Source organism: Bidens hawaiensis, unplaced genomic scaffold (genome assembly GCF_021521415.1).
Source record: "Bidens hawaiensis isolate Kalapana, Puna unplaced genomic scaffold, B.hawaiensis_p1.1 tig00015924_1, whole genome shotgun sequence".
Lineage (NCBI taxonomy): Eukaryota > Viridiplantae > Streptophyta > Magnoliopsida > Asterales > Asteraceae > Bidens > Bidens hawaiensis.
In genome coordinates this window covers 335,001-345,170 of record NW_027492431.1, presented here as the reverse complement: position 1 = coordinate 345,170, position 10,170 = coordinate 335,001, and positions in this window count along the sequence as shown.

The following is a 10,170-nucleotide window of genomic DNA, read 5'->3' as shown; positions in this document are numbered from 1 at the left end:
ATTACTAATTATATGACGTTTATTTTCTATTTGTTTAAGGGCGTATGACTTATATTTAACTTGTCTATTATAACAAAGACGTACTAACAGTTTATTTAACAACAAAAGTTCTTGACTTTTGTAGTATTTGGCACAAAATGATGTTTTCTAAAAGGTAGTATATTATATACTGAAGTTTTATTTGGCTGATCTAAAGGGCTCGAGGACTCCGATGAACTTTCCATATGGGCAACGTGACAAACATATATATGATCTGCATACTATGTTTGTACGTTGACCAACTACGATATCTCATATAGTAGAACAATTCTTTTATGATCAAATCTATAGAATTTTCGTCTACATATCCGTACAAGGGTTAGACTATATATATATATATATATATATACGTAGGATCACCCTGATAAACGGATCATCACCTCGTTCGAAAAACATAACGTAATGATTGGTCCCAGAAGGAAATGTATGAACTATTAGATGTGTAGTAGGGGTTGAAACACTGCATATGACCTTTTTTTTATGGAAGTTGTGACACTAAATGGTGTGGAGGTGGATCGATGTCTTTCCATACTATATCTTATTCATAATTAATATTTCAATTAAAAATAATGGAACATAAAGCAAGTAATTTACCTCTTTAATCAGAAGCACACGTGGATACACTTTTTTTTGACGTCTTGCAAATTAGTAAAGTGTGATCAATTCATACGTGAATTAATCTAAGTTTTTTATTCACATGTGATTATAAGTGGGTGTTTAGTCAGAGTTGGTTATCATTGAGTTTGGGTATTTGACTATATGGAATTAGTGGATTATGTATTCACATGATCCATGGAATTAATTCATTAACCATCAATAAGACCATACATGTATATTCACATATAGACGATCATGAATCCACATATAAACTAGTATTAGTTCACACATGAACTACCATCTTGTTAATATACATGTGAAGAATATTTACATATGATTACAACCCTTGAATCCTAAACTAAGTATATTTAATGATGAAATACAAAACAAAGTTTATATTAGCATTTTTATAAATTGTCAGGTAAAACCTACAACTATAGCCAATTGAAAAGAATTTAACTTAAATCCACGGCCGCCAACCCCACCCAAGTTACAAAACACAATTAATGGAAGGAGTGAACATTCTACAATTTGTGTTCACATGTAAACTACCATTTGATCATGTGTGAAGCATATATACACATGTTTTATAAGGCAATAGTCATTGCTATAATAATTTGTATTATTATTATTATTACAATTGTAACGTCACGTCTCCACGACCATTCAATCACCTCTTGCACCTTGAACCACCTCAGATCCAAAAAAAAGTAATTTTCGAATCATAAGGTCACACCTCCACGACCGTCGATGATCACATGTGAACCATTCCAACTATTTCCCTGCTCCGATAACATGTATTTCTCTTTAAGGTTACTATCAAAAAGGTGTCCCCAAAATCGTATGGGTACGTATATGATCCTATCCTTGATTCCTTCTGAACGTCTTGCTTTCTATGGGGTTAGAGCTCATTAACTGTTCATTTATCATCAAATATGGCTTTGAAAGGGGCGTGGAGATGAGGAAAGTGACATGATTAAGAAAGTAGCAAAATAGAGGGTTACATGGGTTTGGAAACAATGAGGCAAGCTAGCTAGAACTTAGATTTGGAGAATGGCAATGGCATTGCCTCCATATGATCATTCACTTACTCGTGTTAGGGTTTCATCTTTGTTCTTGGTTATGTTCCTTCATTTCCAATGCCATCGGGTCTAAAAGTAGGTTTCATATAGCGATTGAGGTATTGGTTAGGTGTCACAAAAGAGTGAAACACACATATACAACTTGTATAAACATACATGGATATACCTATAATACAAACATAATCTGTGTGATTTTAGGACTTGACCAGATTAATTTGTAAGAAACACAAATAATTTATTTTAAACACTTGATTTTAAGAGGCCATGTGCCAACCTTGTGTTGAACCATTAGGAAATTTGACCGATAAAGAAGTTGTCTCTGAATCATTCAACATATTTTCAAATTTACCAATTAATAAGCTTCATGAATCATTACGAGATGTCTTTAAGTAAACCAAACACACTTCTCTCCATTTGATTCAAATTTAATATCTTAATATAATGATTAATAGGCTACCAAACAACTCATAAAAACAATGTTAAAAAATTATTTTTTGTCATGTTATAAATATTAATGCATATAATATTTGTAATAAACAATATATAAAGAACATCTTACATTGAGCTATATAAAGTCATGCAACTTTTAGTCAATAATCTAGTCACCCTTGTTTGCTTTCTTTTTTTTTTTAGCAATAGTGTCAACACACAAGACATAATACCCTTTATACTATGTCGTTTTTATGATTTTATTGTCATTTTCAACTAAGTAGTATTGTCGTTTTGGTTGATGCCAACATTTGTTTTACAGGTTTAACTTTAAAAAAAATGAAGTTCTTTTTCATTTTTAAACAGTTTACTATATATTTGTTGTAGGTAATTAAAACCTAAAGGTCATATAAAAATCCAAACACTTAACGAAATAATACATCTGCTCTAGCGAAGGTCTAGGCAATTAGAATAAATTACACCAAAGGTCCATGTGATGCATGAATCATGAATTAGGTTTCTAGGATATAGTATATTGTTGATTAGGCCCTATATGCTATAAGTTTCCTATAGGGTATCGTAAATGGTCCCCAAGGTGAATGGGGTTAACTATTTCGTTAAGTATGAGAGCAAATTGATAAATTCCAATTGTATTATTTCAAACTTAATATTACTACTCAATTTTTGAGAATTTTTTGTTTGATTAGGTGGTTTAAAGAAAAAAAAATTTAGATGGTTAACTAGAATTTAAGTGGTTTAGGTAGTTTGCTATATGAGATGAAGGACTACTAGCACAAGTAGACTTACTATCCACGTGGGAGAGACACGTCATCTAGTTGAACACAAGTGTGTCCAAATCAACAGGGTGTGAGATGTGGAATCCGCTATTTGAGATAGCGAATTACACAGACTCCACTTTTTTACCACTCGGACACGTGTCACAAAAGGTTTGTATTTCATCATCGATACCCGGCATACTCCTAAATCCTAATTGATATGTATTTCACCACTTGGGTTCTTATAACCTGCTACGATTTATTCCATAGCTAGCCTGCAAAGTTAATATAGTTGGCTGCTAATGAATAAATAGTTTCTATGTTGTAAACGCCCACAAACTTGCATGTTTTAATTTCATATTTTCAAACACTGAATTGACATAACTCTAATACATAGCTATTAACAAGTAGCCAACTGTTTGATTGCCCATTGTTTGGTTATAAGAAATGCAACTAAATGATGCCACCTATTTAACTTTGTTTTGCTAAACATAATCATATCAGCTACACCAAACAGGATAAGATAAAACTTCACGTGTTGTCAATATGTCTTCGTAATTAGTATATATAAAAGCAAGAATTGACTTCCTAAGTTCAAGGGGATGATTGACTTCCTAACTTCAAGATAATGATAAGATGTCAATATGTATTAGGTAGTTGGCTTTTACACAAGTACGTGGTGCACCCTCATGCTGTGTAGGAAAAGGCCCCAGTTTCAGGAAGAACCTAAAATATCAATAAAAATCATAAACCGATCGATTTACTTAAAAGAAAATTGAATTTTTAATAATTAACTATTAGATGAAACCCTATGCGTTGCAGTGGGACGCATCATAAATTCGGTCTGTATCAATTCGGTTCGTTACAATACTAGCACTCGCTAATAGCCAGTGGCGAAGCTTTGACTTAGTCACGGGGTGACCGATGTCACGACTCAAAAATTTTCGGGTCGACGATTCAGTTCGGGTCAGGTCGGATCAAACAATATGACATCTATATATCTAATTTTTCTTCATTTATTCAAGCGATTGTTCTTACAATAAAAAAACAAAATAATCTTTTAACCAATAAAGACCTAAAATATTTATGATAATGCGAGATGAATGATGAGTAGGGATAAGCAAATTTGGTACCGTCGGTACCGAATAGGTACCAAAGTTTTGAGTTTCGGTACCGGTATTTCCCAAATGTCACCTTCAATACCAGTACTGAATCGAATATTTTGGTATCGGTACCGATACAAAAAATGTGTGATTTTTGTGATCAGGATTTCGGTACCAGTACGGTATCGATCTCATCCCTAAGGGTGAATGCTAGACGAAGAATTGCAAAGACCTAAAATATTTACAAAAACAAATATTTTACTATTTGACTAATATTTTGTAACTTTTGTTTATAATATATTGTGAGATTTTATAAAAAAATAAACGATGGGGTATTATATTTAAAAAAATCAGTGATGACCGGTATCATTTTGGAAAAATACATCAAGGGTGACCACGATTAATACCTATAAAAGTTTTCGGAAAAAATCTCAAAATTTTTTCTACTAACGAAGAAAACGGCAGTGACCAGTGACCGGGGCCACCCTAGGGTCCCCCAAAAGCTGCGCCCCTGCTAATAGCTATAACAAAATGAAAGAGAAAACCCAAGAAGACTCTCCTTTTTGGAATGAAGAGAAGCAATGAAGAATGAGGTTGATCGCGATCAAGAAGAACGATAAAAAAACAAGTTAGGCATTGCATTCGAGATGGTTTGGTGAGAACGTAGGAGACATTAAGTGTTGCCAAGAGAAATTGCATCTTTTGCTAATGTTTGAAACCACCACTATAAACGATCTAACTTAACAATGTGACAAGACATTTGTTGCAGATTATTAGAAGACATTCTTATTGCTAAATTACTTTAAGATTGTTGTTTCCAATTACCAATAGGTGCTATTCGACTACTTTTTACTTTGATGAGTGATTTCTCTATCCTTAAAGCAATTTTGCCACCTTTGGTCTTTTGACTTGTGGCTTTGATTATTGGCGAATTGTCTCCTAAGATACAATGATGCAATGTACGTGGATTGATAATAAGTTCTTGCACGAGATGATACACCTGGACAAACTAGTGAGATTTCAAGGTTTTCGGTTTAATATTTATTGTTTCTATAGCAACAAAAAATGTAGTAATTCTAGTGGGTAGCCTTATACAGGTGTTCTCGCACCCTTTCACCAACCATCATGCCTTCTCGCAAATCAACACACTTATTCACGCGTTTCACATGTGAACTAGTGCCCTCATCGCGAACAAGTAGACTTCTTCACGTGCTTAATTATAAGCTATAATCATCATGACAAGAAGGTTGAACCATAGTTTATGTGTGCTTTCCAAAATCATGTGAATTATGGCATCGTTGGCTTCCCTTGCAAACGAACACATAAGTGTTTGTGACTCTTGCCATGTGAACAGATGCCATCCAAGTTGAGTCGTGGAAATGCCATGGTTTGAACCAAATTCATACACACAAACCAAAACGTAAAAGGCGGCTCTCAAGTTGCCTGCGTCGATGCTAGCAAAGTGCTGCCATCAAAACCGCCACAGCGCCTTCAGTCAAAGTCTCGGGCTTGAGCACACGCATAAGAGTTTGTACCCTTTTGGGCTTTCCAATTATATATATGTGTAACTTTGCTAAGGAATTAGGAAACCTTCTAATGTTTTAAACCATTCAAATATATATTTTTTCTCTCTTTTTTTTAAATCATTTCCCAACAATAAAACATATACGAATAATCTTTTTGCTTAGTTATAGAATTCATTTATTTTAAAGCGATAAATAAACCATCTTTGTAATTTAGAATTCCAGTAAACATGGACGTGATTTAAACCATAATTATCTTTATCTTTTAGCACATGTATAGTACATGTAACATGGTATTATGTTTGACAAAAGATCATGATCGGTAAATGGAGATCACCTCAATTGTGTCACATCTAAACCTCACCTCGTAACTAAACCATGTTCAAAATAGACTTTTCAGTTATATATGACGTCACATCTTAACTCTCAAATCGTAAAGTTTTTTTTTTTTTTAAGATTTCTAAAGTGCTTGATGAGGTAGACGGGCAACTCCACGCCTTAGTTTTGACATATTCTGTAAAGAAAATTAACAAGTTGCTAACACTCATTATAGCTGGATAAAAATACTCATGTTGTTCATTAGGTCGGAGATTCGATAAGGGGAGACTCGACCGCACCCCATATATTCAAGGTTACTCAAATTTTTAGGGTTTTGACTATATGTTCAATTCTCATCCGATGCAACTCTTTCAACTCTCAATCTCTTACTTTTTTATTGGATGTGAATACGTGTTTTAAGGTTTAACTTCATTTAATTCTCACAGTTGACGAGAAACCAAGTTAAGAAAAATGAGTAAACTATATATATAAGAGTGGTTTTCTTTTAACAAAAACTCACTCCAACTCGCGTGATTACGTGGCCTTTCTGAAACAAAACCATATTTTTTTTTCCAAAAAGGATATCGATTTTCAATTCTGTTTTATGCCCTCAAAACGGTTGAGCCGCCAATCTGTACCAAGTTATCTAATATATATAAGATGTCAAATATAACACCTTTACTCATATAAGTTGGCATAAAAGTGCCTCATTTCATGCAGTGATTGGTTTATGTTTATATCAGTTACATCTATGTCCTTAAACCATTATTAAAAGCCAATTTGCCTCAACTATGGGTTATATATATATAGTCATGGACCACCACTATATGAGAAAAGTTTACTAAGAATATTCTTTTAACTTGAACTCACATTAAAATATTTGAGCATACACCACCACTTTTGTCCCTTTAACCCTTTTCCAAACGCCAACAAAAACCACAGAAAACACATAAAGCCTCACTATAACTCTCACCGTACAACTTATAGTCTCAACTACATACAGCCATAAAGTTACAAAAAAAAAAAAAACATTAGTCCCTGACTCGGACTATTCCGGCATTAATATCTCCACCGGCAATGTAAATGCTAGTGGTGTTTTGGGTCAGGGCCACCTGGGCTTAAGCGGTTCGTGTTATAACGCTTGTTGAGTTCCACCATGTCATGTTTTTGAATACTTACCTCTAGTATTTTCTGCGCCCTCTCGATCAGTTTCCCTCCGCTATCATTAGTAAGAACTCGTGTCTCTGAGACTCTTACTGAAACCAGAACAAGATAAAGGAAGAACCAAATCCTACAAGGATATGCCATTTGTTTTTATGATAGTTATAACTTATATGAAAATGAAAATGTGTGGTGATCATAGCTTGGATCAATGCACTTATATAGACCTCCAACTTAAACCTTTTTTTTATGTTGTAGTTTTTTAAATTAACAATACTAACAAAACTTATCAAAAATTTTCCACTATTAATGTAAGTGGATCTTATAGTTAATTGGTATGCATATTAAATATTAATCAAGACCGCCCTTTCGACTTCTACTTAAGTTATGGACTGTGATACGAAAAAGACTGCTGCGCGCTAGTCGTTAATTTGGTTAGTACAAAGTTTCTAATTTGTCATCTTGTTCACAAGCTAAAAAACAAGTAGATCTACTTTAACAACTTATATCAGCTCTTACTTGTTGATACATATCTTTATTTTATTTATTTTTTTTGTTGTTTTGGAGCATAGGCTTTAGGTGTGATTCATATGCCATTTCAACTTTGTCATGTTGTTCATGTAGTTAATGGAGACACTTGCAGCATGTATCTGTAAAAACTCGAGACCCAATCTTCATAAGCTATGGGAAATTATTATATCTTCAAGTTGGATTATGGAATCTGGCCTATAATTAAAAGTGGTCTGAAACTCATGTTTTTATACATTGATGGTCACTGTCAGATCAAAACTAGTTTTAAATAATCACATTCCAATCATGGGTAGGACTAGAGAGGTTTGGGAGGTCGGTTTAAACGTCCAAACATTTTACTTCTTTTTTCAACGTTTGAAATTACCCCAAATACCTTAATGAACCTTCCTGCGACGGGATTTCAGCCGTCCATACTGATTTTGACCATGTCTCTAGTAAAATGACTAAAATCATTTTGAAGTAAATGATAGATAGTTCTACTCTGACCCACAAATCGTAAAGTTGTGGTTTTAGTTTAAATACTTATGTAATGAACTTGTGAAATAATTAAAGCGTTGTGGTTTTAGTTTAAATACTTATGCAATGAACTTGTGAAATAATTAAAGCAATGTGGTTTTAGTTTAAATACTTATGCAATGAACTTGTGAAATAATTAAAGCAACAACATCAGCATCATCATTGTACTCGGTAAGCACCAATAACAAAGCTATAGTATGGTCTGAGGAGGGTAAGATGTAGACTGTCTTATCTCTACCCCCTAGGAATAGAGAGTCTGCTTCCTATGAGACCCCCGACTCGATAGTAGTTTTGCATCAAGCCTTGGACATAAGGCACATAACACTCAACCATCCGGACACCGGCTGATTTGTGCATGTACCTTTGTCTTTCGGCTATCAACGCCACCACATGATGCACATAATTAACATTCCGCCACTTTTAACATTATTTTCACAAAAATAGTAAAATAACGTCAAAATTAGTGCAATTTCACTTTTACGCGCACAACAAACAAGGCGTTGTGAAATAATTAAAGCCTGAATATTATTTGTCACAACAAAAGAAGAGCATAAAAGGGCAAGCCATAAATAAGTGACAACAAAGTTCCACCTCAGAGATAAAAAGGTGTGATTATTGACAACAAACCGACTCTATAAAAGAAATCAACAAAAACAAAACCAGCATTAGAAAAATGGAAGAAGAAACAAAAAAACATATGAAAAAACTAAATTAAAAGGCTGAAAAGGAGGTGTGCATTACTACAATATTATGGTTTGATCGATACTGCATACCAGCTAATGTCAACCTGAATCTTAAATTAATCTAAGACGTGCACATACGTACTGTCCTTATTACAAATATATGCAGTAGATTGGTTTAATTAAGCCTTTTTATAGTACAACAATAAATAATAACTATATATCAAGGGTAGCCTAAAATAAGGCTTAATGGTCTAAAAGTGCCCGTCCAGGTACACCGAGTCACCGACCAGAGATTTATATATATAAGTTCAACTCACAAGCTACACAAATCATAAAGTACAAAATACCAATAAAACAAATTAATACTATATCAAAATAACTATTAAAGTCATTATCATTATATACCATTGATTAGTGAAATTATAATCAAGATTGATTTATCACATTTTTCAGCAACAATACTTATGATTAATATGTGTAGAAATACTTTTGAGAAAAATAGTCGTGGCAATTAGTTATTCGAGGAATAAATAATAGATAGTCTTCGGTAAATACTAGTAATTGTTATTACCAGAAATTAAATACACACGCGTACAAAGCCTTAAATATTGCATGGATTATGCAATTAAGTTGGACATGCTAATTAAACTATTAATTCATATATAGTTATCATTTTACCGAATTTTGTCTTACCGAACTGAATATTTTTCAATTTATCATTTTACCGAATTTTTTCTACGGTACCCGTACCAAACTGAATATTTTTCAATTCCGATACTGATACAGAGTTTTGAGAAATTCTGAAGTGGCACTGATTTGGTACCGAGCTCATCCTACTCAAAACCACTTAAACCATAGGCATCACTCAAATACCCTAAAACCAATTTTCTTTTCTTTTTTTTAGAGTTAAGTGTCATTTTCATACATGTGGTTTGATCAATTATGCAACTTTAGTACCGTTTTTGAATTTATTGCAAATGGCTACTTCAGCTTTCTAAAACTTGCGATTTTAGTACTTTTTCCTAACCCCGTCTATTTTTGCCTGTTAAGTCATGGGTATTTTGATAACTTTGTTATTTTCTTTATTCTTTTCCTTTTTTCTAAACCCCTTTCTCCACAATCAAGCCCCGTTATTTTCTTTATTCTTTTCACCAAATGAGAACATAAAAGATTCAAACCCTAAATCCCCAATCAAGCCTTTCTCCTTCGTTGATCCTTGCTTGAAAAACGCACCCAACCACCACCGAACCCACCTTATACTCACCGGAAAAATGCACCTAACCACCGCCGCACCTATCTTCTGCTCGCCTGAACAAGCACCCAGCCACTGCCGCACCAAAATCTTGCTCTCCGCACCAACCACTTACAACCACCATCTTCGCCCACCTCCATCATCTCCATCGCCGCTGCAC